This window comes from Triticum aestivum, chromosome 2B (assembly GCF_018294505.1).
Source record: "Triticum aestivum cultivar Chinese Spring chromosome 2B, IWGSC CS RefSeq v2.1, whole genome shotgun sequence".
Taxonomy (NCBI): Eukaryota; Viridiplantae; Streptophyta; class Magnoliopsida; order Poales; family Poaceae; genus Triticum; species Triticum aestivum.
The window spans coordinates 702941584-702969310 of NC_057798.1; the positions used below are offsets into that span (position 1 = coordinate 702941584).

At 43.8% G+C, this 27727-nt stretch overlaps 1 pseudogene; it reads right to left on the bottom strand.

Moving 5' to 3' along the window:
- Positions 1–12381: 12381 nt before the first annotated feature.
- On the bottom strand, positions 12382–26188 carry LOC123039441 (uncharacterized; annotated as a pseudogene).
- Positions 26189–27727: the final 1539 nt, after the last annotated feature.

Below are 27727 nucleotides of genomic sequence, written 5' to 3' on the forward strand. Positions count from 1 at the left end.
ATCAGCAAGGCAAGTAACACTTTGATCATATCCCTTATTACCCAGTTTTTATGCATTAGTTTCATCCTCCAAACATTGCATGATTAGGATCTAATTAAATTGTGGGTTTCGGGAAGTAGTTTGAGGTAGTACCTATTACCTGTTTTATTATCAAACCCTTGGGAGTTACTTCTATGTTTGCTAATTATGCCATGCTATGCTCGTAGACGTGGATTGGGTTTGAGTGAATATCCATGACAGATGTGAGATTGTTAATTTAATGGTTTATTTAAGGTGGCAACATTAATACACATCTGGGTGGATTGAGGTACCTGGTTATTCCAGGATTGCCTGTCTAGGCACCTGGGTAGACCAGGATTGCCTGTTTTTTTTATGGACCGCCACCTAGGCTCAAAGGGATCATGAGATTATTCATGCTAGAAACTTCCGTGTGCAACCACATGCTATTATGGGCTCTAGCATAGTTAACTAAGTCGTGCGAACTCTTACAGTGGTAGACTAGCAGATGTAGGGGATGTAGGTTGGTACGGTCTACCCATCGTAAGGTGCTAGCGCTTCTGAAAGACAATGTCTCGGTCATCCGTTTCTCAAACACCATGTAGTGCGAGAATCTCAACGGAGGAGATCGAGTCATGTTGGGAAAAGTGCGCAACCTCTGCAGAGTGTACAAACTAATCATGGTTAGCCGTGTCCCTGATTATGGACGTTTTGAGTATCTAGTACCTGGATTTTTTCATGTGTATCTCAACATGTTACTTTAATTAATATGTTGGGTTTTAATGATGATATTTAATTGGGGTTGAGGATGCTGTCAACCATTCTCAATGTTTAACAACCACCATGATAGTAAAATAAATTTATTCCTTTGCAGTAGGGAAAAATTGGCTTTACGCAAAATTGTAACCATAGAGCTATCCACCAAGCCATATATGCATGTAGTATAGCTTTACTCTTTTCATTATTTCTCTATGTGTTACTTTGCCAGCAGATTCCATGTGCTAACCCGTTTTCGGGCTGCAACATTAATGTTGCAGACTCTACAGACAACGAGTAAGATGCTTTAGGATCGTGATTTTATACTCAGTGATGACGTTGGAGTTGATGGAACTAACTTATCTTCCAAGCCTTCCATTGTTATCGCTATTAGATGGCCTTAAGCTATATTTATTGTAATAAGTTCTCTTTGGAGACACTCGATGTAATAAGTGTGTGATTGCTACTCTGTTTTAAATCCTTCAAGTACTGTGCGTGTCAGCATTACTGATCTAGGGATGACACTGAAGCACAGAGATCAGACTGTTTGAGGTCTGGTCGCTACAAGATGGTATCAGAGCACACGCTGACTGTAGGACACGACCACTAAGCAAAAGCCATAGATCACTACTCTCTCCTCTCATTCTAACTCCTCATCTTTTCTATTCTTCTAGGATGGCGGATGCAAGGAACAAGTTCATGCAACCGGATGAAGATACACCCTTTGGACGACATCTGAAGGAAGTAACCAAGTACTTGAAGATCGGAGTACCAAGATTCACCGGAACCTACAATGCCACCTTACCTAAAGAGCAGCGCTGGATGATTCAAGTTCAAGTTCCAGGGAGAACGTTCATGCCAGTCACTGAGCCTATGGAGTTTTCCTTTGATGCACCAACCTGGAATTTAGGGAAGAGCATGGCAGCTCACATCACCATGGGACGCATTGGAGAATTTTATCACCAAGAGCTTAAGGATACCACCTACCAGATTTGTGGGCGCCGAGATGAGCAATGGGAGATGATTAGCACCAGGAAAGACAGATCAGTTGCAGCTTTTATCCAGGAGTTAAACCAGCACATTCGACGCCAGGAGAACCAGATGTGTGCAGGCATGATGGATCTGAAGAAGGCCATGACCAAGATCACGGAACTGGAGGAAGAACTTAAGTCTACACGCGATGGATATGAGGAGGAAATAACAACGCTAGTCGAGAAGAATGATGATCTGAAGAAGAAGTTAAGAGTGTTCATGGGATTTCCAGCAACTGGAGAAGACGAAGAATGCACTTGTCCCGAGAACTACATCATCATCGACGACACTGACTCAGACCCAGATGATAGTGATGGTGACTATGTTGATGAAGCTGGAGCAGATATCATGGAGTCTTCATCGGAGCAGTTTTTCTAGTAGACCACCATAACAGTAGTAGAATTTCCCTCCATGTATCTATTATAGTCTGAGCACTTTGTAACGATAGATAGACCGTTGTATGCCCTTGCTTGTTTGAATGAAGTGTTTTGATTGCTTTTTGTCTCATGTGCATATGGGTAGTGTTTTCCCCTTAGACCTCATTCTATTCCATATTCTCTTCATTTCTAAACCCTCAGATGCCTCCGAGACGTGACAACGGATTTGCTTTCCCTGCCGAAGCTCACCCAGTTGATCCAGCAGCAGAATGCATTGATGCAGATCCTAGTCCAGAATCAGAATCAAGGGAACAACAACAACAACAATCCACCACCACCACCACCTGTTGATCACTTAACCCGTTTTCTTAGGCTGAATCCGCCGGTGTTCTCCAGTAGCACCGAGCCGATTGTTGCAGATGATTGGCTTCGCAAGACAGCCAGGGAGTTGACCACTGCTGGATGCACATATGCGGAGAAGGTGCGATTTTCCGCACATCAGCTTGAGGGACCCGCAGCATCATGGTGGGAGAATTTCATAGCCACTTATCCAGCAGACACTGTCACATGGGATCAGTTTCAGCAGGCTTTTTGAACTTCCCATGTTTCAGCAGGAGCTATGGCCATGAAGAAGCGTGAGTTTCGCAACTTGCGCCAGGGAGGAAGAACAGTTGGCCAGTATGTGGACGACTTCAGTAAGCTAGCACGTTACGCCCTAGATGACATCGCTACGGATGCATCTAAGCAAGAGAAGTTTCTGGAAGGGCTGAATGATGAGTTGAGCATGCAGTTGGTGGTAGCAAGTTTCAACAACTACCAGGAGTTGGTAGATCGTGCTCTCATGATTGAAGGGAAGCAGCAGCAGATTGAAAACCGCAAAAGGAAGTATGGACAAGGGAAGTACAATTCTGGAGCTCAGCAGAAGCCCCGTTTTACTCCAAAGTCAGGAGGACAGTTTTAGCATACCAGGTAGCTCGCACAATCACAAGAATGGTACCGGGAATGGAGCAAGTAGTAGTCAGAACCGTACCAACCCCTCAACACCGGCCAAGAAAGATCTGAGTCAAGTCACTTGTTTTAAGTGTCAGAAGACCGGACATTACGCCAATGAATGTCCTGAAGGCCAGAATGGAAGTGGTAATGGAAGCTCTGGGAAGAAGCCAAACCCTTTCAACAGAGGACAAGTGAACCACGTTAGCATGGAGGAGGTTGAAGCCCAACCCGATGCAGTAATAGGTAAGTTTTTGGTTAAGTCGTTTACTGCACTCGTTCTTTTTGATACTGGTGCATCGCATTCATACATATCAAGGGGATTTGTGGATAAATATAACCTGCCAACCCAAGCCCTTAAGACACCTATGTTAGTAACCTCGCCAGGAGCAGAGTATATGGCCAGGCTATGGTGTGATCGGTTACCATTAAGGATTGGTAACTACGTATTCCCCTCAGACCTAATAGTTTTGGAATCACAAGGATTGGATGTGATATTAGGCATGGATTGGTTATCAAAGTATGGTGGGAATATTGAATGTGCCAGTAAGACAATTCTACTTACAACCCCAGAAGGGAAGAGGATCAAGTATGTTTCCAGGCATAAAACGAAGGGGATGCACGTAAATTCCTTATCAGGAGTTGTGCAGGAGGAAGTACCAGTGGTAAAGGATTTTTCTGATGTATTTCCAGAAGAGTTGCCAGGCATGCCACCAGACAGGGACATTGAGTTTCTGATAGAGCTTTTGCCAGGCACAGGGCCAATATCTAAGAGACCATACAGGATGCCAGCAAAAGATTTGGAGGAGATCAAAAGTCAGATTAAGGAGTTACTGGATAAAGGTTACATTCGCCCAAGTTCTTCACCTTGGGGATCACCAGTGCTTCTAGTGGAGAAGAAGGACGGATCATTAAGGATGGTTGTTGATTATCGAGGATTGAATGCGGTAACCATCAAGAACAAGTACCCACTGCCAATGATCAACGATCTGTTTGACCGACTGCAAGGAGCAAAGGTATTTTCCAAGATCGATTTGCGATCAGGATACCATTAGCTGAAGATTCGAGAGCAGGATATACCCAAGACGGCTTTTACCACTAGGTATGGGCTGTACGAATATACCGTTATGTCATTTGGTCTGACTAACGCACCTGCATATTTCATGAACATGATGAACAAAGTATTTATGGAATTTCTGGATAAGTTCGTCGTGGTGTTCATTGATGACATCTTGGTCTACTCGAAGAACGAAGAGGAGCATAAGGAGCATTTGCGTTTGGTATTGGAGAAGCTCAGAGAACACCAGTTATATGCCAAGTTTAGCAAATGTGAGTTTTGGTTGAAGGAAGTTGGATTCCTCGGACATGTTATATCCGGAGAGGGTATAGCAGTAGATCCCACCAAGGTTGTCACTGTGACAAATTGGGAGGCACCAATGACAGTTGGGGAGATCAGAAGTTTTCTTGGACTGGCAGGATACTACCGGAGATTCATTGAGAATTTTTCAAGGATTGCAAAGCCCATGACGGAGTTGTTGAAAAAGGATATCAAGTTCAATTGGACTGAGGAATGTGAGGCCAGTTTCCAGGAATTGAAGAAATGTCTAGTTACTTCACCAGTGTTGATTCTGCCAGATCAGACGAAGGATTATGAAGTGTACTGCGAGGCTTCACGTCGAGGACTTGGAGCAGTACTTATGCAGGAAGGAAGAGTTTTTTCGTATGCGTCACGACAGCTTAAACCTCATGAGATGAATTATGCCACACATGATTTGGAGTTAGCAGCCGTAGTGCATGCATTGAAGACGTGGAGACATTTTCTTATCGGAAATCATTGTGAGGTGTACACGGATCACAAGAGTTTGAAGTACATTTTCACACAAAAGGAGTTGAATCAGATGGTTGGAACTCATCAAGGATTATGATATGAGATTGCGGTATCATCCCGGAAAAGCTAACGTTGTAGCCGACGCGTTGAGCCGTAAGAGCCACATTAATACACTCAGGACCGCAGGACTACCAAAGGAGTTAGCCGAGGACTTCTGCGAGCTATGTTTGGAAATAGTTCCGAGAGGCTATGTAGCAATGTTGGAAATTCAGTCGACTTTGATGGATAAGATCAGAGAAGCTCAGAAGACCGATAAGGAGATTGCAGAGATAAAGGAGAAGTTGAGCAAAGGAAAAGCCAAGGGATTTCGTGAGGATGAGCACGACACCCTCTGGTTTGAGGACCGCGTTTATGTACCCAATGACCCCGAGATCAGGAAATTGATTTTGCAAGAGGCCCATGATTCGCCATATTCAATTCACCCAGGGAATACCAAGATGTACTTGGATTTGAAGGAGACTTTTTGGTGGACCGGAATGAAGAAGGATATTGCGGAGTATGTAGCAGTTTGTGATGTATGTCAGAGAGTAAAGGCAGAGCATCAGAAGCCAGCAGGATTGTTGCAACCATTGCCGATACCCGAATGGAAGTGGGATAAGCTAGGCATGGATTTTATCACGGGATTTCCCAGGACTCGTTCAGGCTATGACTCGATTTGGGTTGTAGTCGATCGTTTGACGAAGGTAGCTCATTTCATTCCAGTAAAGACCACTTACACCAGTGCCAAGTTGGCCAAGATTTACATGACCAGGATCGTATGTCTGCATGGAGTTCCAAGGAGCATTGTATCAGATAGAGGGACCCAATTCACCTCAAAGTTCTGGAATCAGTTGCATGAAACCTTGGGTACCAGACTAGAGTTTAGTACCGCTTTTCATCCGCAGACAGATGGACAGACCGAAAGAGTCAATCAGATTTTAGAGGACATGCTGAGAGCCTGTGCGCTAGATTATGGATCTAGTTGGGACGACAATTTACCGTATGCGGAGTTCTCTTACAACAACAGTTATCAATCCAGTTTGAAGATGGCCCCTTTCGAAGCCTTATATGGAAGGAGGTGCAGGACCCCGTTGTCTTGGGACGAAGTTGGAGACCGTCAGTTGTTTGGACCAGATTTGATTAAGGAGTCTGAACGGAAGGTGAAGTTGATTCGCGACCGGCTCAAGGTAGCCCAGTCTAGGCAGAAGAGCTATGCTGACGCAAAATGCAAGGAGATAGTTTACGAAGTTGGGGATAGAGTTTATCTTCGGGTATCTCCACTTCGAGGAGTTAAGCGTTTTGGTGTTAAAGGAAAGTTAGCACCACGTTTTATGGGACCATACAAAGTTTTGGGTCGTATGGGAGAGGTTGCCTACAAGTTGGAATTGCCTGACGGATTGTCAGGAGTTCATGATGTGTTTCACGTTTCCCAGTTGAAGAAGTGCCACGCAGAGATGGCTGATATACCACTGAGAGATACAGTGCCACTAGAGGCGATTCAGTTGGACAGTGATTTGACTTATGAGGAGAAACTAGTTAAGATTCTTGAGTATGCCAGTCGAGTCACCCGCAACAAGGTTATCAAGTTCTGTAAAGTTCAGTGGAGCCACCACACCGAGGATGAGGCCACCTGGGAGCGAGAGGAAGATTTGCTGAAGGACCACCCTCACCTATTTTCCAGCCAACCCGAATCTCGAGGGCGAGATTCATCTTAAGGGGGGGGGGTAGGTTTGTAACATCCCAAATTTCCAATTTGGAATGTTATACATAGATCATAAATTGCATATCATATTTTTATTGCATTTGGTTTCAATCGTAGAAATCCTACGCAACTCAAGGACCCACGGAGAGAGTTGGGGATTTCGATATCTTCATATTTGAGTTTTCTCAAATTTTGAAAGTAGGATCATTTGATTTTATTTATTTTATCTTCAATTATTTCAAATATATAAATATGAGAGAGGGAATAAGATGACTTTCCCAAAATAAAGAAATATTGAAGATTTAATAAAAAATTGAATAAGATTTTATTTTGGATTTTTCCGTCTATTTTATTTGAATTTAGGAAAAATGCGTGTCTTCCAAAATTTCATTTAGGCCCAAATAAATGTTCATCTAAACCGGCTTGATTTTAGAAGCCAGGGAAAATTTATTTCAAGATTTTTGGAGTCTGTTTAGTATTTCTTTCGTTTGTTTTTCTGCGCGATAATTATTTTAAAAAAAACTGGAACCGACTTCGGGCCATACCCGAGCGGGACTCCGCCGGGGCAGCCTTTTAATATCCGCCGCCCGAGCCGCCCCAGCCCACCAGCCGCCGGCAGCCCACCTGCACCCCCGAACCCTAACCCTAGCCGCCCGATCCGCCGCCGCCGCGCTCGACCCGCGCCGCCGCCGACCCACCCGCGCCCCCGAACCCTAAACCTAGCCGCCCGGTACGCCGCCGCCGCGCCCGACCCGCGTCGTCGTCGCCAGCCGCCGCCGCCCGCGCCGCCGCCGCCGCCGCCTCGCCGGAGCCGCCGCCCGCCGCCGTCGCGACCCGCCGCCCGAGGTGCCTCGTTTTCCACGCCGCCGGTTTTTCTCGAAAACCGTTCGGTTTTTTCGTTAGTTTTTCGCCGGTTTTTTTAGTTTCCGTTTTTTTATTATGTTGGTTTTTTTCGGTTTAGGTTAAATAGCGAACGTTCGTTCGTTCGTTCGTTTTAACGAACGCGTTCATCGTTTAGATCCAGATAACGAACGTTCGTTCGTTAATCTGTTCGTTGTTTTTTTCTTTTTCTCGGATTTAATCCACGATTTTCTGATCGTGATTTCTGATCCGATTTTTGTTTTAGTATATCTTTTCGCTCGTTTATCGGAATCAGGCGATTCAAGCGCCTAGAGTTTCGTCTCGAAACCCTCTTTCCGAATAATCTACTCAAACCAGTTTTTGCTTCTCTAAAATTTGACTTAGGTCCAGATTAGTAATCGAAACTTGTTTCTTTCGCCGTTTGAGTTTTGTTTCTTCGATCAATTTGTTTCTTTTTGCAAACCGGAGTTTTTAAGTTGAACTTTCTGGTTAGACCTCTTATTTTGAGTTTTACTTGTGCATTAGATGAGTACTTATTGTATGCTTGTTTGTTTGTTTTCTTGCGATAGAGTACCCGGATTGCGCCGCTTGCTACTTCGAATCCCTAGGTTACGTGGATCATCAGCAAGGCAAGTAACACTTTGATCATATCCCTTATTACCCAGTTTTTATGCATTAGTTTCATCCTCCAAACATTGCGTGATTAGGATCTAATTAAATTGTGGGTTTTAGGAAGTAGTTTGAGGTAGTACCTATTACCTGTTTTATTATCAAACCCTTGGGAGTTACTTCTACGTTTGCTTATTATGCCATGCTATGTTCGTAGACGTGGATTGGGTTTGAGTGAATATCCATGAAAAATGTGAGATTGTTAATTTAATGGTTTATTTAAGGTGGTAACATTAATACACATCTGGGTGGATTGAGGTACCTGGTTATTCCAGGATTGCCTGTCTAGGCACCTGGGTAGACCAGGATTGCCTGTTTTTTATGGACCGTCACCCAGGCTCAAAGGGATCATGAGATTATTCATGCTAGAAACTTCCGTGTGCAGCCACATGCTATTATGGGTTCTAGCATAGTTGACTAAGTCGTGCGAACTCTTACAATGGTAGACTAGCAGATGTAGGGGATGTAGGTTGGTACGGTCTACCCATCGTAAGGTGCTAGCACTTCTGAAAGACTATGTCTCGGTCATCCGTTTCTCAAATACCATGTAGTGCGAGAATCTCAACGGAGGAGATTGAATCATGTGGGGAAAAGTGCGCAACCTCTACAGAGTGTACAAACTAATCATGATTAGCCGTGTCCCCGGTTATGGACGTTTTGAGTATCTAGTACCTGGATTTTCATGTGTATCTCAACATGTTACTTTAATTAATATTGTTGGGTTTTAATGATGATATTTAATTGGGATTGAGGATGCTGTCAACCATTCTCAATGTTTAACAACCATCATGATAGTAAAATAAATTTATTCCTTTGCAGTAGGGAAAAACTGGCTTTACGCAAAATTGTAACCATAGAGCTATCCACCAAGCCATATATGCATGTAGTATAGCTTTACTCTTTTCATTACTTCTCTATGTGTTACTTTGCCAGCATATTCCATGTGCTGACCCGTTTTCGGGCTGCAACGTTAATGTTGCAGACTTTCCAGACGACGAGTAAGATGCTTTAGGATCGTGGTTCTATACTCAGTGATGACGTTGGAGTTGATGGACTCACTTATCTTCCAAGCCTTCCGTTGTTATCGTTATTAGATGGCCTTAAGCCATATTTATTGTAATAAGTTCTCTTTGGAGACACTCAATGTAATAAGTGTGTGATTGCTACTTTGTTATAAATCCTTCAAGTACTGTGCGTGTCAGCATTACTGATCCAGGGATGACACTGAAGCACAGAGATCAGACTGTTTGAGGTCTGGTCGCTACATGGGGACCGAAGAGCAAAGACCCCCGGCAAGACCCTTGCCAGCGACAACTGCGAGGCCCCCGACAAGACCCTTGCCGGGGAGAATTGTGGAGCCAGCGCCAGGCCCGCACCCGACAAGGCTTTTTCTCCACCTCACAGCCATTCCAGCGCGACGACCAGCTTGCCAAATAGGCAGGCGCCTGCGTGGCGGCATGTAGATCTTCGTGGAGGCTCTACCACCGCGCTAGCACAGCAGCAGCCAGCTAGCCTAGCGTTGCATGCCTCGTCAGCTGGATTGGTGCCAAGGTAGGGAGAGGCGGCGACGGACGGGACGGCTTCTGTTACCACCCCCTATAAAGTAAGAGGCATTAAATGCATTTGTCTTATGATGTCAGCGATAAGCTCGTACACTGTAGATACTTTCCACCTCCCGTGTGTCACTGTGGCGACCCCTTTGACATATAAAAGGAGGCCCGAGGCATAATGGGGGAGGATTTGGACTTTTTGGATTGGGCATGCACCGCAGCTAGTTCAAGAGCTCATGAACACAAGATATACACTCAAGCAGGACTAAAGTTTTACGCACCATTGTGGCCCGAACCTGGGTAAAAATCCCTCGCACTGATCACTAGACCTGCTCTTTACACAGCTCTCTCCCCGCCAACCATAGAAGGGATACCTGTGATCCCATAGGTGTCGTTTCCCAGACAGTAATCTCTGCAATGTCCCAATTCTGGTGGGGATATGTTGACCAAAAGAACCATATGCACTGGTTTGCATGATGGAGAATGTGTATCCCAAAGAAACAAGGAGGTATGAGTTTCAAAGATTTGGAGAGTGTCAATCTGGCAATCTTGTCAAAACAATGTTGGAGGTTGCTTTGTGCGCCAACTTCTTTATGCCCCCAATTCTTCGTGCTAAGTGTTTTCCCTCGGGTGTTCTATTAAATTGTGAACTGAAAAAGGGAAGCTCCTATACTTGGCAAAGCATTTGGGCACGAATTCGAACTTTTAATAGATGACATATTTGGAGGGTGTGAGATGGTAATAAAACTGATATTTGGAATGATTGTTGGATCCCTAGCAGCCGAACTAAGAAGGTAATTAATGACAAGGAGAGGAAATATAGTAATTACAAAGGTTGCTGACCTAATTGATCATGAAATCTGTGTATAGGATGAAGCACTGGGTAGAGAACTATTTTGGGCCGCTGACGCGGAAAGAATTCTGATATCCCGCTGGCCATTGTGATGATGGAGGATTTTGTGTCATGGCACTATAATAAGAATCAAATTTTCACTGTCAAGTCTGCTTATTATATTGAATGGGATAATCGGCATGGTCGAAAACTACGAATGACAAGGCCTAATAATTCTTCGTCGACGAACCCTATCTGGAGAGCTTTGTGGGCCTTGAAAACACCTGTTAAGGTGACGATGCACTGTTGGCATGCTTTATATGGGGTGATTCCTTCCTATGGTGGCCTTGCAAATCAGCATATGCAGAATTTTAGCGAATGCCCTATATGTTCAGTGAAAGTATGAATCATGTCTTCTTCAAATGTTGTAGAATAAAGGAAATTTGGTCATGCCTTCCAATGACACAAATTATTGAAGACACTTGCTTTGAAGTGGCTGATGGAATTGGACCTCCCGAGCGACTGCTAATGGATGAGAATGCTGCACCGTATCTGGTAGGTGTTCGAAAGTGTGATCTTGTCGTTGTTGTTGCCTGGTATGCTTGGTGGGAGCGAAGGAAATGTACTCATGGGACAGCTTGCAAGCGCCGGTTAGATCGGCCCGGTCTATCTCTGTGCTGGCATTAAATTCTGCAGGAGTTAACAAATTGAGTAGTGCTCAGATTGTCAGACAAGGATGGATTAAACCACCTAAAGATTTTGTAAATCTGAATGTTGACGCTGCCTTCGACGAGGACACTGGCTCGGGATGGACATGCATTATCGTCCGGGATCATCATGTTGTTCCTGTCATACGAGGAAGCTGGAACCTCCCATTTGTTGATGATGCCTCCAGTGGATGATCTAGTGGGGGTGCCATGCATCCCCTCCAAAATGCTAAACTTTTTTTACCTAGTAGTAGTTAGTCTAATTCTATGTGTATTATAGGGTTAAAAATGCTAAATGATAATTTTTATGGTTATACGTGGTACTTTTATTTGTAAGTGATAAGGTTGGCACCCCCTGTAGTCAAACTCGAGGTCCGCCACTGGATGCCCCTACTGTTGAAGCCACCGCCCTTCAAGACGGTTTGGTTCTTGCTGGCAACGTAGGGTGCAATAGATTATTAGTTGAAAGTGATTGCATGGAAGTTGTGGAGGTCATGCACAATGGCGGAAACTCTCTAGACGTGGCGGCTGCTATATATGAAGAGTGTACTTTTCTTTGTCACGATTTCTCTGGTGTAATTTTTTCTCATTCCCCTAGGGAGGCCAATAGGGCTACTCATAATCTGGCAAAGTTTACCGAGGGTAACCATCAGTGGCTTGATGATCCTCCTGATTTTGTTTGAGCTGCCTAAGAAACTGATATATCTTTGAATCCTGCTCAATAAAATCGGCCATGACGGATTTCCTCCAAAAAAAAATTTAAGATATGTGGCATCCTGTACTTAAGCGAGTGACGCAAGAAGAAATGTGCCTTAATTGGACCAAACTGCCAAACTTTCTTGTACCATTTCTGATCAACGATGCAGTAAAAAAGAGCTATCTAATGGCTTTCTCTCTAAAGAAATCACATATATATTGATATTTACCACGACAAGAAAAGCAATGAATGCCAATATTCAATAAAACAGCCATAAACATGATTCACCAAGTAATATGATCTGATAATAATTCAACAAAATAGTCACCAACACACACCTCCATCATCAACGTTATACTAGAACAAAAACAAAGGGCTATGCACAACCCTGTTGACGATATTTTGGGGCCAGGGCGAAGGGACTGATATCCAGCACGGCCCTATAGACATGCAGCTTGATGTTGTAGTCATCGTCCAGGAGCTCGAACACACACAAGTCCCTCTCTTCCAGATAGTTCTCCATGGCGAGCGCACCCCACCCGGCGCTGAACGCCGCACGGGGACACTCCCCGCCGGTGTACTCGTACCACACCTTCCATGGCTTCGCCTGTGGGTCCCACAGCGTCATCTTCCTGCTTTCTTTCGGGAGGAATTTTTCAACGAACATGTCTGGAATGATCTGCAGTGTCCCAGGTCGATCAGTAAGTGAGCAATGCAGTTTTAGAATATGTGTATCCATCCAGAGAAGAATTTGATCAATTACCATGAAGTACGACACATAGACATCGGTGTGCTTTATTTCCTTGATCACGAAGGGCCTCTTGGATTGGAACCTCTGTGCCCTTTCCATAGCGTATTCCTCGTCCCTTTGGGTTATTGGACGTCTCTGCGACTTTAATTCCGGCCTTCTCTGAACCTTGACGATAACTAAGTATAAAAGAAGATGCAAATTACTAAGATAGTTCAGTTCAAATTTTGTTTGTAATCAGCGTAGGAAGGAAGAAGATTTACCTCTACCAGGTTGGTTTTCACTATTGCTCTTATTGAACATCGGGAACTGAGCCTTCATACTAAGTTTTTTACCAAAAGATTTGTGTAATTTGGTTAAGTCCTTGCATACGGATTCTGGCGCGAATACACCTGTATGAACTATATGCGCGCAAGTTAGCTCAATGACATGACCATTGCTATCTTTTTTCGGCAGAGAAGACCATTGCTATCTAAATAGCAGACTCAAAACTGACACAGCATTTAAGCCATCTGAAACCAATTCTCGATCGGAGGCTTCAAGTTAATTACCTGCGAAACTGTGACTTGATGTCATTCCTTTAGAAGCTGATGAAGCAGCAGACCCTTTCCCCTCAGCCCTGGACTTCTTGGGTGGACGACGGACCAATTCTGCTTACATCAATATGCACACATGTACATTTTAGCACGATAATAGCACAGAAATCATTTTACAACACCAAGCCATCTCATAGCAATATATACGTAAAAAGTAGTACTAGTTATTTTGAAATCGATCATCGATCGGAGGGTTATTCTAGTTAGCTGCCAAACTGTCACCTGATGCTGCTCCCTCGGACTCCGAATGGCCACATGGAGCTTGAGGCCTTTTCCCCTTCGCCTCCTTGGGCTTCCTGGGTGGACGACGCTTTGATTCTGCTTATAATTGGATTGATGTGCACAGAGACACAGGTTAGCTCGATAAAAAGAGCATAAGAATCAGTTTACAACATTAAACCGTTTCAAACCAATATATGTGTAAAAAGTAGTGGTAATAATAATTTTGAAATCAATCGATCAGTGTGGAAGGGTTCTTCTTAATTACTTGCTAAACTGTCACCTAATGCTTATATAGGAATCATTTTACGGTACAAGACCATTGCTATCTAGATAGCAGAATCAAAACTGACACAACATTTAAGCCATCCCAAACTAATACATACATGTGTGTGTGTGTGTGAAAGAAGTAATACTTTTTTACCCGCAAGAAAAAATCTACTTATTTTGAAATCAATCCTCGATCAGAGGCTTCCTCTTAATTACCTGCCAAACTGTCACACGTGATGCTGCTCCTTTAGAAGCTAAAGCAGTAGACCTTTTCCCCCCAGCCTTGGACTTCGTGGGTGAACGACGGACCAATTCTGCTTACATCGATGTGCACACATGTACATGTTAGCTCGATAACAAGACCACAGAAAAAAATTCAAAAAAAAAAAAAAAAGACCACAGAAAGCATTTTACAACACCAAGCCATCTCACACCAATATATATGTAAAAAGTAGTACTATCAATTATTTTGAAATCGATCATCTATCGGAGGGTTATTCTTGGTTACCTGCCAAACTATCACCTGATGGACCTTCAGGCCTTGTCTCCTCATTAGCCTTGGACTTCCTGGGTGGACGATGCCCCGATTCTGCTTATAATTCGTGTGCACAGAGACACAGTTAGCGATAAAAAGAGCATAAGAATCATTTTACAACATTAAACCATTTCAAACCAATATATATGTAAAAAGTAGAAGTGGTACTAATAACTTTGAAATCAATCGATCAGTGTGGGAGGGTTCTTCATAATTACTTGCTAAACTGTCACCTAATGCTTCTCCTTCACACTCCGAATCACCAGATAGAGCTTCATGCCTTTTCCCCTCCTTAGCCTTGGACTTCCTGGATCCGACCACTTCTGTCATGATATCATCAACCTTCCTGAACCTAGTTCTCTTCCCGACCGCAAAACCATTGTCGATCTTGTCTCGATCCTCATTCTGTTACTGCGATGGTGCGCTGCGCCATTCGCTGTCTTCCTCATTCTCCGGATTCTCGGATAATGCATCTTCTTCTTCCTCTTGTGGACCAGTGCCGTTAGCATCGACACTCATGTTGTCGAACCCTTCATATTCTTCTGAAGCATCTTCCACTTCTCCTTCATTTTGTGGGGTACCATCTGCACCTGTGCCAATGTGAGAATCATCTTCTTGCAGGGCAGTACCATCTGCATTGGTGCCTGTGTGCCCATTCTCATCCTCTGCTGCCACAGCGGCGGCGCCCATGTGCCGCGGTTCAGCGAGAAACGCGTACGGCGCCTCACACGATGTTGGCAAGAATACCGTGACTGAGAACTGTGACTTCCCGTCGTAACGGAAAACCAGCAGGTAGCCATACACGATGCGATGGTCGCAGAGGAACGCCTTCCATCCACGTGCAAAGCATAGCTCCCCGGAGATTTTAGCCAGCTCTACGGGCCATAAATTTCCGCTTGGACCTCTCAGTGAAACCGCTCCTGTACAGTCTTCCAAGTATTTGTGGAAGTCTTCCGGAATTGTCTGCAACATATGTTATCATATTAATCAATGACTAAGTATGTCGAGCACAACCCAAAGCTAAAAAATAATATGAAAAGGTTGTGTGCTATGTCTTAGAAATGGCCGATGGATTTTACGTTCAGATGAATGTGTGGTGTTGCAGTTTTTCAGAATCTATGAAGCAAATGTTCTGAATCTATGAAATGTTTGTTATAGTGAAAAATGATATGTGCTGCATGCTATGAATACATAGCATTTAACTTGTCACCACTTAAGGACGATCATACATCAGTGGTGACATGGTCAGTGACGAGCAACAACAAAGCGACTGACGGTGTCGTAAGGCACTCCACTGATGGGTCCTATCCCACGAGTGATGGATGAGTCTCCACTAACAACAGATTAGTGATGAGCCTGGCACCCATCAAAAGTGATCAATTCTGTCCCTTTAGTAGTGACGAGTTTGATAGTAGTGTTGGAGATTGATTTCAAGAGTTCGGTAATAGTTAACGGTGTAAATAATCAATCTGAACTAATTCAACGGTTGGGTCCAAACCCCTATCCAAACAAGCATATATTGTCTCGGTCACTCTCACTTGGCATTATACTTTTGGGAAATTTTACATGTGTCTCTTTCCTTTACAATCTACAAAACTTTAAATACGAGTAATATTAACTTTCATGAACTAGTTTACATATTGGATATAATACTCATATATGTTGCGGATATGTTATCTCTCTTTTTTTTCTTTCCAAGGTCAGACCACATAGTATAGTCCATGTTTGAAAAATATCAATGACCAATCGAACAAGAATTGTGATGAAATATGTACCGTTTTAACTTTGTCAAATTAGTAAGCACCATTCCTAAAGTGAACCGCAAACGAAAAATGAACCTTCACAACAATCATGCAAATATGATAGATAAAAATGGAGGACCAAAAATGGGTTACTCTCTTTAATTGCTGTTATGAATCAAGAACACCTACCACTTGTTCCATATATGAGCTGGTTATGAGCGACCTAAAGAATCGCGGGCAATTTTTTTTGTCATTCTGCTCCTTCGACTTCTCCTCCTCTTCATCATTCTCCTTATCCTCCTTTCTTTTCTTATGTGCCTTCATCTTCTTCTCATTTTCTTCCCTTTTCCTGCGATCATCCTTCTCCTTCTCCTTCTCATTATCCTTGTCATTACCCCTCCTTCTCTCTTTCTCCTCCTTATACTTAGCCATCTTCATCTCCTCCTTTTTCTTATCACCTTCTTCTTTGTTTCGTTTCTTTTTCTCTTTCACATTCACATTTTCACCTCCCCCTTTTACTTTCACATTCTGCTTATCATCTATCATGCCCATAGTGCTATATTGTTTTTGATGGTGTACCATGATTGGACCTTTACATATGTCACACACTTCTGTCTCTGCAATACAACAGGAGATATATATGCATATATTAGTACAACACTTTTGGCAAAGGTAACAATGATATATATATTACTACTCAAGTTTTACTCGAGAGCTGAATATACATAAAACACAAGTTTGTTTGCAATGGATATTCCTAACTACATTAGTTATTTTCAAGAACACTCCTACAGACTTCTTTGTTACCAAACTAACAACCAACATAAATATAATTACCATATAAGCTCTTGAGGGAAGGAAAAAGAATAAAATGTATCCCATATTTATATTTGAATGTTGGACACACAAGCAGTGGCACAGCTACAAAGGAAATACAGGGTGGCCGACCTCACAGGAGAATAAAAAAGTCGCTCGCCGCCGCAGCTGCCACCTGGGCATGGCCGTGCCCACACTGCCACAGCAAGAGAGATGGGTCGCCCTTGGCACTACTTCACGCTGCTACTAAGCTGATCTTTTCGGCTAGACCTCCGCTCCACCTCTTGCTGAGTGGCGCGAGGTGAGGGCTGTGCTAGGTGTACGTAGAAAGGCTGAGGCGGGCCACGTCACAGTTTTGCCCCAACGAAGCTCCGGCAGCGCACACAAGTACACAAGTACATGAACGCATAATTTTGTGTTGCAGCATATATACTTGCATATATGTATATATCAATATCGCTGGGCAATGCGTTTTGATACCCTGTCTGACCTATCCAGTAACAGATGCTCCCCCTTTTTTTATCCTTTTAGAGCATTTGCCAAATTAACGTATTTATTTTTCTTGAAGAGATTTACAAATTCGATCATTCTGTTGTGCAAATTCGGTAAACCAAGAAGCATGCATATATGGATGATTCAAATTTGCACCATCCTTGTCTTGAGACAAGAAAAGTATGGCCTAACTAGCAACACAACGACTATCACTGGAGAAGAGGTAGCATAAAACGGAATGCATCATTAGGAATATACGCCCAGGGCGACAGAAGAAGGAAGTCAATCTTGTCAACCGGCTAAAACCTGTAGTTATATCCCACAAGTTGAATCTACGCTAAACTAAAACATTTAGGAACAACGAACACCATTTCTTGGGGTGGAAAGAACAAAATCACGACGCACACCATGGATTTGTAGAACGCCAAGGCGATTGAAAAGCTAAAGATTTTGTTGATCTAGCATAGATCAGGTATACCGTAGTAGGGCTTACCAAGCGCGTAGCAGTGAACCAATTGCGATCTCGATGGATCAGAATACAGGCCTCTCCAAGGGGCGTTCGATCGATTCAAATTCGAAGGAGAGGACGGGAGAAGATCTCGATGTGGATTTAGATGGAGGTTTGTTGCTTGTGAGGACGGGAGAAGATCTCGATGAGATTTAGATGGGTTGGGGCGGCGGCCCGGCGGCTGGATGGAACTTTCAAATATTTCGGGATTGTACATATTATATATATATATAAAGGGAATTCGGGGCAAGGGAAAAACCCTAGGTCACGGCGAACAACGGAAACACATAATTCCAAACGTTATGTTTTGACAACGACAATCTTAACACGTCTGCCACTTTCAGGCACACAATCACTCGTCTGTGGCTGGGTTTGAGGCGATGACGCAGGGGTGATCTCCAGCACGGCCACGTAGACGTGCAGCTTGATGTTATAGTCATGGTCCAGGAGCTCTTAGACGCACACGTCCCACCTCTCTAGGTTGTTCTCCATGACGAGCGCGCCCCACCCGGTGCTGAACGCCGGCACTCGCCGCTGGTGTACTCGTCCCACACCTTCCATGGTTTCGCCTGCGGGTCCCACAATGTCATCTTCCTGCTGTCCTTCGGGGGAAACTTTCGATGAACATGTTCGGGATGATCTAAAGTGTCCCAAGTCGATCAGTAAGCGAGCAATGGAGTCAAATAGTAGTACATATGAGTACTGTCAACAAGTAATACAGAGAGTAAAAAAAAAGGGAAACTACAAGCTTGGCTTTGAACATGTGCATTGTGACTCAGGAGGAAGACATTAGTTACCATGAAGTATGAGGCGTAGACATCGGTGTGCTTCAGTTCCTTGATGGCGGAGGGCCTCTCGGATTTGAACCTCCGCGTCTTCTCCATGGTGTCTTCCTTCTCCCTTTGAGTCACTGGACGCCTCTGCGACGTTTATCCCGGGATTGTAATAGTAATTCAGGAAAAAAAAAACTCTCCCGCGTCTGGCGACACGGGGGCGATCCCTGCGCGCCGCCGACTCCCTTTCTTCCTCCTTCTCGTCGCACAGCCGCCAGAGGCGCCACCTGTAAAGCCCGGGCTGCCTCCAAGGAAGGTGGCTGTGGGGCAGACCCCCGGGCAATCCCCGCCCAGCTCTCCCAACCTTGTGATTGGTGACGGCAGCACAACGGACCTCCCCGATTTGCGTGCGTCGGCGGCGTGATGCAGCGGCGGATCTTAGTGGGCGTCCGGCAGTAGCCAGCGGCATCGAGGAGCTCGGGTACGTGGCAGTGGCACGGCTGCGGCGGCTGAGGCGGGCGACCTAGATCTAGGCGCGGCGAGGACGTCCTGCCTTCGTGGCCGCCCTCGTCGAGGGAGTTGCGGCACCGATGTTGGATGGCGCGGTGTTCGGTGGCGACGTTGATATGAGAGTGGGTCCGCTCCATCCCCAAGATAGGCGTGTGCAGGGTGCCCAAAGGGTTGGACTTTTCCAATTTCGCCCACCGTTGAGGGATGTTCTATCGCCAGGGTTGCCTTGACGTCATCCTTGCCTCCTGTCTAGTGGCGGTGCGCTACCGGGGAGCTCGCCTTTGCCCGGAGGTGCAAGGTGGGCGGTGGAGGCTAGAGCTGGCTAGACCGGGGGGTGAGTGTGGTCTCGGGAGTTGTCCAGGGGTTGGGAAGGTGGCGCCTTCCCGCCCATCTCTTTTGTCATCTTGGTTGCAAGTGTGGGGCGAGGGTGGAGTTGGAGCCATGGATGCCAGGGCGGCGGCCTTGGTGGTGGGAGCGGCGGTGCTTAGGGGCGGGGCTCGTGGCTCGGGTGTTGACTAGGTGACATGGCCATGTGGGCGGCGTGGTAGCCAGAGTCCGGTGGTCGGTAGGGTTGGCGCGGCGGCCGTAGCCTGTTGTACTATGTTTTGAAGGAGAAGTGCTTGCCGGGGTGGAAGCCTGCTGTGGCTCTGCTAGGACGACGGCGGCGGCTATGGGCGTCATTTACTTGTTGAAGGCATTGTCGTGGCTACTCTTCATCCTTCATGTTGCTTCCAGGGAAAGCTTGATCCTTGGACCAGGCGGTGGCGACGCTCCAATGTCTTGCCCTTCTTGATGGCGCGCCCTTGAAGTACCCGGCTCGTCGTGAACGACTTCATCTCTTCGCGGTGACTCGTTCATGGTTGAGAGCTCCGACTTCTCCAAGTTGCTTCCTTGTATAGTGTGCTTCGAGTTTTCGGGGTTGTGTAGTTGTCCTTAACACCCTTGTATCTAGCCTTGTGCGCGTGTATTGCTGGTTTGTGTTGTATGGCTTGGTTTGCATGACATTGCTTTATATATAAAGCGTGGCGTGAGCCTTTTTTTGGTGAGACTTTTATCCCAGCCTTCCCGTAAACTTGATTAGAACTAGTATAAAAAGATGCAGAGTTATATTAAGATAGTTCACTTCAAGTTTGTTCGAATTAGTACTAGCAGTATAATAGAAGAGTACGCTTACAGGAGGAAGGAAGGAAGGAAGAAAATAAGTTTACACTACTAGGGAAACCCTATACACAGAACTTTAGCAGTAGCGTGGGTCAGAAAAGCACGCTGGTGCTAATTAGCAGTAGCGCGCCTGAGGTATCCGCGCTGCAGATAAAGATCTAGCAGTAGCGCGTCTTGCTGTACACACGTTACCACTAAAATTCCCACGGCTTAGCCCATAGGCTACACATAGTAGTAACGATCTATGACGAACCGCGCTACCGCTACGTTGTTTGTAGCAGCGCGTTTTAATATAAACTCGTTGCTGCTAAAGGTTATAAAATTAAATGGAAAGAGAATGGAAAGGTAATTGAAAATGAAAGAAATAGAATAAGGTGAAAGGAAACAAATAAAATGTGAAGAAAACTAAATGGAAAAGGGAAAAAAGAGAAAGGAGTAGCAGTAGCGTGTATCAGAGAACGCGCTGTAGCTAAGATAGCAGCAGCGCTTTTCCCGAAACATGCTACTGCTACTTCTGACTTAACCACGGGGTTCGTCCTTCCCCACGCCACTTTCCCTCAAATCCAACTCTCTCCACTCTCGCCGCCGCCGTCGCCCGTCGGCCGCCGCACGCTCTCCGCACCCTCTACGCCGCCCCGACCCCCGACCTCAACGCCGCCCCCGCCCCCGACCTCAACGCCGCCCCGGACACCGCCCCGACCCCAGATTCAACGCCGCCCCCGCCCCCGACCTCAACGCCGCCCCGGACGCCGCCCCGACCTCGACGCCGCCCTGCCCCTCCCTCGTCGCAGTCACCCGAGGTGAGCACGCCCGCTCCTCCCTCTCCCCTACCTCTGCCTAGGGTTTCTTTATATTTTAGTTGCATATTAAGTTTATTTTTATTTATAGTAAGTTTATTTTAGTTGCATATTAAGAACTAGGTACTAATTAGGTAGTAGAATATTTTTATTTATATTAAGTTTATTTTTAGTAAGAACTAGTTGAATTAATAGAACTAGTTAGTAAGAACTTGTTTCTATTTTTTAGTTAAAGCAATTTTTCCCGCCTCGACGTGGACAATGCCTATCCCGCATCCTCGTCGTCGAGTCGGCGAAGGACGACACCTGCTTGACCTGATTAGCCATGTCTGGGACTGGGCTCCGCCGAGGTGGTACTGGGAGGCGCTACCTACCGGGGGCGCAGGTTGGTGAGGAGCCAGCCTGTCGTTGACCCGAACCTTCTTTAGTGGCGGTCGCGTCGGCCAGTGACGATCGAGAGGCTCGAGGACTCCGCGGAGGTGGTGCGTCACCGTGTCAGTGAGGAGGACGCGCACGTCCGTCGCTACTTGTTTGCGTTGGAGCACATGCCGTTCTCCAATACCTGGCAGGTTCTCCGGGGATCTCACTGGAGCTATGATCCCGTGATGGTTCCTTCTCTGTGGGTGTCCATCGCCCGCACCGACATGTCGTGTGCTAGGGTTTTAGTTGTATTGGTGATGTTATATGTATGACACTATTCGTGATGTATTAGTGATAATATTCGACGATGTACGGACGTATGAGATGATTTACTTTTGCTTATTGAATGCATGCTAATTTGAGTCCTATAAGATATTTTGAAATGTATATCTTGTGTTGCTCAATATCCAAGTGGCCCGTCATGTTTGCAGGTTACACCTCCGAGTGGCCTATGTTTTGCCGGAGTGTTGATTCATTTCCGTTCCGGCAAATTTCAGGCGCTCGATATGTCCTATTTTAGCAAAGGTCATGCCGGATTTTTCCGTGAATTTTGGCATGACTTGTGCCAGAATATGTAGGAAATATCGAGTGCCCCGGATTTGTGTGTTGAGTATCTTGGTAGTTGTCTTCGATCGATTTTCAATTAATGTTTTAACTATGAACATAGGAAATGTCTGACGACGAAAAGGATTTCGGTATTTGCAAATACTGCGAAGACGAGCGCGGCCTGTGCGACGGAATCTTCCTAGATGATGATAGGCGCTTCAGCATCAAGCTGGACGAGAACTTCGAAGTGGATACAGTAAGTCACAGCGACAAGTCTTTTTTCGTAATTAAGCATGACATCTGCTTCATTTGCTTCCACTTATATTTTTTTACTATTCTACTAGCGTATCCCCTGCCATGCAAGAGTTTTTGTATTGGATAAGATAGGTTTCAGTCATAGTATGGAGGAAAAGAAAGTTTACTTGAAGACCGAGCATGGTTATATTTTCCATGCAAAATTGTACAATTCAGACGACTACACCTATTTTGGATGCAAAACATGGCGAGCACTATGCAAGACTTATGCATTTGAGCCTGATATGGTTATCACCTTTGATATTCGTCCGGAAGATGATATTGAAGGTAATACCGACATCTGGGTCGATGTGCAGACGCCTCCAGTTATACCATTATGTAAGTTTCTCAACCATATTTATGTCTTTGATCGATATTGTTTATTCAAAAATAGTTGACAACTAATTTGTATTGTCAGCTTATTTCGGTGCAAGCAAACATGTCCAGCGCTTGGTAGACAGGACCGTATACTGTCCTGGGGCTGAACTCAACTGCGAGGAGCTCAGTCATTATGTTTCATGGCTTGAGGATCTTGATACTGTCAAGACAAATTTTCTTCCTGCATTTAGAAATGTTAGTACTGAAAATGTGCGACCAATAGTGTTCGTAATGAACTACGGTCACATCTATTTAGGAAGGATGGTAAGATTTTTACTATTTGTCATCAGTGCATCTTTTCCATACATTATTTTTGAAACTAAACTTCATTGCTAAGTATGTTAACATACGATGTTCTTCAACAGGGACTCCCGATGAATGTTGTGCCTTATGGGATCGAGACTAAAGGTACCATGAGTATTATCAGCTTACGGCCAAGATATCCTACAGATTACTTTAGTGCATTCAAGATTAGCGACGGATGCTTAATAGTGCAAGACTGGACCAAATATGTGATGGGGGAGCGCAGAGAAGTACTAGGGGGCAGCAAACAGATGTGCTACCCACGATTAGGAGACAGGTTCATCTGCATGCTCCAACTTGATCAAGGAGGAGAGCTATACATGTTTTATGTTATTTTACCTAAGAGAGAGCAGCAGGAGTGATCAGCTAGCTAGAAATGAGTTTCAGGATGATGATGTGCTACACTATATTACTATGATGATAAAATAGCTAGTGTTGGTGGTAATGACTATAATGATTATTATTAGCTAGTGTTAGTGGTGATTAAATAAATACTGTTTTTTTAGACAGAAATAAATAATGTTGGTGGTAATGACTATGAGGATGATTAAATAGCTTGTGCTGGCGGATTAGATTCAAGTGGAGGCAACATGTGGTGCACATCGAAAGTACTACTAGTCCAAACTAGATCAAGTTTGGATTAGTAGTATACTTTTGACATGCACCACATATTGCCTTCACTTGAACCTAATCCACCTTCATTTGACACACTGTTATGGACATAATGATGTAAACCTCATAACTGGTATTGTATCAATATTTGTACGATGGCGCATAAATACACTAAAAATAAAAAAATAAAAAAAAAGTACTAGTAGCGATGGACAGAAAACACGCTGCAAGTAGTTACCTTAGCAGCAGCGTGGTACCGAACAAACGATGCAGCTATTTGTCCTAGCAGTAGCGCGGGCAGGCACGCGCTGCTGCTAAGCAATAGCTGTAGTGCCTTATTAGTAGTGCGCCCTCCCGTGCTACTAGTGAGCACAAAACCCGCGCTACTGCTAGGGTTTTCCCTAGTAGGTTAACCTCTGCCAGGTTGGTTTTCACCATTTCTCTTGTTGAACATCGGAAATTGATTTTGCTTACTATGACTTTTACCAAAAGATTTCTGCCACGTGGGTAAGTCCGTCCACACGGATTCTGGTGCGAATACACTAGTATAAACTTTATGCGGGCAAAGTTGATTAGCTCGATGACAAGAGGATATAGATATGAACCATTTTATAGTATAAGACCGCTATATCTAGCTAGCAGAGTTAAGATTGTGTGCGTGTGTGGGTGGGTGCGCGCGTAAAACAAGTAGGACTACTCATTTGGAATTCAATTATCCATCTGAGGCTTCTTAGGTACTAGCCAAATTGTCACTTAATGCTGCTCCTTCAGACGCTTTTTTGAGGGAAACTCTTTTAGATGCTGAAGCAACAGACCTGGTATAAACAATTAAAGGAGCAGCAGATCTTTTGCCCTCAACCTTGTACTCTTTGGATGGACGACTGGCCAACTCTGCTTACAATAGATGTGCATACAGGTTAGGTAGATAACAAGAGCCTATGAATCATTTAACAACATTTAGCCAACACAATAGCTAATATGAAATCAATCCATCGGACAGCTATTCTTAATTAATTACCTGCCAAATTGCCACTTGATGCTGCTGCCTTAGAAGATGAATCACCAGATGGAGACCATATCACCTCAGCCTTGGACTTCTTGGGTGGACGATGCTCTCATTCTTCTTACCGTTCAATGTGCACATAGACAAGGGTTAGCACGATAACAAGAGTATAAGAATCATTTTACAAAATCAAGCCATCTCATACCAATATATAAAGTACTACATGTACTAATTATTTCCAAGCTATTAGTCATTGCTCAATTGGCATTATATTTTGCGGAAATGTTACATATGTCTCTTTTAATTATAGTCTACATTTTTTTGTAAAATACAAAAATATCAACATTCATGAAGTAGTTTATATTCTAGATATGGTATCTTGTTTATCCTTCTCAACGGCAGAAAACATTGCATAGTGCATGTTTGAAACATATCAATCACTAATTGAACAAAGAATCTATTGGGTGAAATAGATATATCTATCGTTTTAAATCTATCAAATTTGAGAGCACAGTTCCTAAAATTGAACCACAATGGAAAAGATAACCTTCACAGCAATCATGCAAAATATGGTATGTAAAACTGGAATAGCTAAAATGAGTTAGTCCCTTTTGTTTGTTGGTGATCAAGAAAGCCTACCACGTGTCCATAAATGAATGGGATGTCAATGCCCTAAAGAAGTGGGGGAATTTTTTTGTCATTCTGATATTTCTCATGCCTTTTCTTTGACCCCTCTTCCTCTTTATCAATCTCCTTCATTCCCTTCTGCTCATTTATCTCCTTTGTTCCTCCTCTTTCTCTTTTTGAATTTATCGCTACTCCTCTCTTCTTTCCCATTCTCATTCTCCTCCTTTATTTCCTTATGTGACTTCACATTCTTGTCGTTTCCCTTTCATTTCCTCTGATCCTCCCTCTCCTTCTCCTTATCATCCTTCTTATCAACCACTCTTGATTTCTTCTCTTTCTCCTCCTTGTACTTAGCCATCTTCCTCTTCAAGGAATTTTGCTTCTCCTCTGTTTTCTTATCACCTTAATATTTATTTTGCTTCCTTTTCACTTTTGTATTAACATCTTCCTCATCCTCTCCCTTTACCTCGACATTTTGCTTATTATCCACCATGCCCATAGTGTTATACTGTTTCTCATGACATACCATGATTGATCCTTTACTAATGGCTGGTACTTCTCCCTTTGCAATACAATATGAGATATATGATACATTAGAGTAATACTTTGCAATGGTAATAGTGGCATATAATACCACTCAAGTTTCACTCGTGAGTGAATCTACGTATGATACACTTTCCAAGTTTGGATTTTTGTTACGACTATTCAATTATTATTCCAAACTGTATTAGTTATATTCAAAAACACTCCTACAAGGCCCTTTTGTTTTAGATCTAACAACCAGCATAATATAACTTCCATATAAGCTCTTTATGGAAAAAAGTAGAACACTATTTATGTCATATTTATATTCTATTGGACAGACATGTACACATCATACAACAATGCTAGGAATATATATAGAGTGGCCACATGCATAATATTTTGGGGAGGTACACTTGCACATTTGTATATATTCATCTAGCCAGGCTATTCGGTTGTGATACCTTACCGGATTTATCCACTAATAGACCATCATGTGCTGCCCATGTTTATCCTTCTCAAGAATTTGCCAAAAAAAATGTCTTGACGAGGTTTACAAATTCGAAGATTCCGTTATGAAAATTTAGTAAACCAAGAAACATGCACATATTGTGTTCATATGTTACCATTCTTGTCTTGTGACAAGAAAGGTATGGCCCAACAAGTAAACCAACCGTTATCACAGGAGAAAATGTTGCACTATACTAATCTGCTATATTAAAAATAATGAAATAATGTTTTTTCCTAGTGGGGGTTCTCTCTTCCATATATATTGGGCATTAGATAATTCTTCCCACATGGCCAAATTTCCAATGCGACGATGTCAACACCAACACCATTATTGTGTGTTCCGCAAGAATCTACACCCCTCTCAAAGTGAGAAGACGGATAAATCAACTTATCAACAAAACCTCTAGTTATATCCCATATACTAATCTATGCTCAATTAAGATATTTACAAACAATGAACATGGATACACCCGTCCTTGTGTTGAAAATAACAAAAGCATGATGCATAGTAGATTTATTTAATAATAAGACGAGACATGATCATACCAATGGCCCAAAGATCTGACTACGCTAGCATAGATTAGATATACTTTTAGGCTTACCAAGCGTCATGGACCAATTTAAATCTTGATGGATATGAATATCAGACCTCTTCAAGGTGCATTTGATTCAATGGAGAAGACGAGAGTAGAGATCGATGTGGTTTGAATGAAGGCCATCATGGTTGGTTGCCGCAGCGGCGGCTTGGTGGACTTTGCAAGATTTTTGGGTTATAAAGGGGGTCAGAAAGGGGAAAACCCTAGGTTTTGAAAGGGGTGGGACTTGGGAGAAGAAAGGAAAGTCCATGCTTAATTTTTCCAGGCCCATCATCATCGGTGGAACAATATCAATCTCGATAGACCCAATTCCAGGCCCGCCAGTTTTCTTTCACATGTCAATGGTAAGACTTCTACTGAGGGTCTATTTTAGGCCACTTGGTTGAGGGTGTTCCGTAGAGGGTCGATAGTATTTCTTATTTAAATCATAAGGCCAAATAAGTTGATTTACGTTCATCTAGTATGTATTTTTTTAATTTTGACTATTGGTTGCTAATGATGATGCTTCTCCTTAGCCATAGTTCCTAAAGATAAATTTGGAAAAATCACACACTTTAAAGTAAAGATGGGTATTTTTGAAAATGAAGATTCTATGGCATGCATTTAAATTCTAAGTTGTCATACTCTGCCTTGACCTGCACAATAACACTGCTAATAGATGTACTCTACCTTAGCCTCCACAATAATATTGCATTAATGTACTATTTAGAAG